The 1,941-nt window shown below is 45.0% G+C and overlaps 1 non-coding gene across 1 annotated transcript; it reads left to right on the top strand.

Annotated features, from left to right (window-relative positions):
* Positions 1 to 1,471: 1,471 nt before the first annotated feature.
* Positions 1,472 to 1,590, top strand: LOC148889021 (5S ribosomal RNA). The gene has a single exon (XR_016117067.1). It is a non-coding gene; the product is annotated as a 5S ribosomal RNA (ribosomal RNA).
* The last annotated feature ends 351 nt before the right edge of the window (positions 1,591 to 1,941 follow it).

Consider the following 1,941-nt stretch of genomic DNA (forward strand, 5'->3'; position numbering starts at 1 on the left):
GTAAAATTCAGGCAAGTAATCACGTAATAAAGTAATCAGTGTAGCCTCAGGGTATAGTCCTCTGCTCTCCCCAACCTGAGAGAAGTGACCTATCATAGCAGAAGTCTGGCACCGCCACCTCTAGACGTTAGGGATATACATATGGGGCCGAAACTACTAGCAAATTTTAGTTCGCTGACGAAGCCTCTTCGATGAGAAACGAAACGTCAGACACCTTCAAAGAAGTACAGGTGACGGCTGAAGAAACCTTTTCATCAATGGACCACTCCTGTATGACTGAGAGCTGACAGAGACGTACAAGCAGGTTGGACTGAGGATCCCCCACCCCCTTTTTTTCTAATACTTTCAGGCGCTGCTTTCGGGGTTGTTTAAAAAAAAGAGAGAACTGGGGTGGGTACGCAACGAATATTGAGATGTGCTTAGACATGCTGTTCTGTTTTGCCATACAATGTTCAGCCCGTTACAGAGCATAGAGTAAGATCAGTTAAGATGGCCGATCAAGTTATTGTTTTCGAATGGATTGTTTAAAATATGAGCACTGTTTGTTTTTCCGATGCGATCCTTTGGCACAGTCTTAGACATGAGCAGACCTTTCAACCACGAGGCAGAATAATCCTAAAGGTCTGTTGAATCGTTGGTGGTCTACCCAATGATTTCTAGTCCCCCTCGTTCCCTCAGATCTTCTTCCTCTCTCCACCTCTGTGTGTCCCTCACTCCCCAGTCTCAGCAAGATGGGTGACAGACCCCTCAGCTGCTCTGCCCCCAATTTTTGGAAGTCACTTCCTCAGAACTTTCATAACATCGATTCTCTTACCACCTTCAAGTCCCATCTCAAACCCCAGCTATTTAAAATAGCATTTTCTGTGTGTAGCTCTCTCTCCTGTTTCTATTTATAATTGTATTTTATTTATTGCAATCTATTTGTGATTGTAATTTATTTATTATAGTACCTCTGCTTGTCCGTGACTGTAAAGTGTACTTTAGAGCTTTGAAAGGCGCTTAAAATGTTATGTATAACTATGAATATTATGTGGTGAAATGGTTGATCACGAGATCAGTGTCGCTGTGTGATTACGTCAGCAGAGGGCGTCAAGGACCAGACGGAGAGTAATCATAATAATACATTTAATTTCTGAGCGCCTTTCAAAACTCTCAAGGCCACTTTACAGTCAGGGGATAAGAATGTTTTTTTGTGCGAGTGAACAGAGGCAACCATTTGCGCCAGCGTTCACTCTGCCCGGAATGAATTGACGAAACGGATTGCATTGGAAGTCAAAGAAAAGTTACCCACGTTAACGCATCAGCTGGACTCACATGCGCCTTACCTGACAACACGACACAAATAACACCTTCATCGATTCAGGCCTGTATTTGGAAAACCAAATAACCATCATCCGACAAGAACGAACACCATAAACAAAGACGCTCTCCCTGCAACACTTTAAAGAGGGATTTTCTGTCACATTCCCTCGCTTACGGCCATACTACCCTGAGAACGCCCGATCTCGTCCGATCTCGGAAGCTAAGCAGGGTCGGGCCTGGTTAGTACTTGGATGGGAGACCGCCTGGGAATACCAGGTGCTGTAAGCTTTTTTTTTTTTTTTGCAGCCACCCCAAACACTGTGGGCCGAGAAATGGTCTCTCCCGTTCGCGATCCGATTTCACTTTTCATTTCACGATCACCCCCGACGCGATTTTAAACGGCTTCCCACACGTTGATTTTACTCTTGAGTCGCTGCGTGTAACGATATGGCTTTCCGGCAGAGGGAGCTGTCCGCAAGGGGGACCGTCATGACAGTACTCGTACGCGAAGCAGAACTGGGCTTCTGCGTGCTGGACAGCTTCTTTTACTCTCCTTTCAAACCATCTATTTTCCTTTCGCTACAATTTTAACCTCATTGTCGTCAAATGAGCGGTAGCTAGCTTTAAGGTGCATATGTA

Source organism: Hippocampus bargibanti, linkage group LG13 (genome assembly GCF_051943395.1).
Source record: "Hippocampus bargibanti isolate YZ-2025 linkage group LG13, ASM5194339v1, whole genome shotgun sequence".
Classification (NCBI taxonomy): Eukaryota; Metazoa; Chordata; class Actinopteri; order Syngnathiformes; family Syngnathidae; genus Hippocampus; species Hippocampus bargibanti.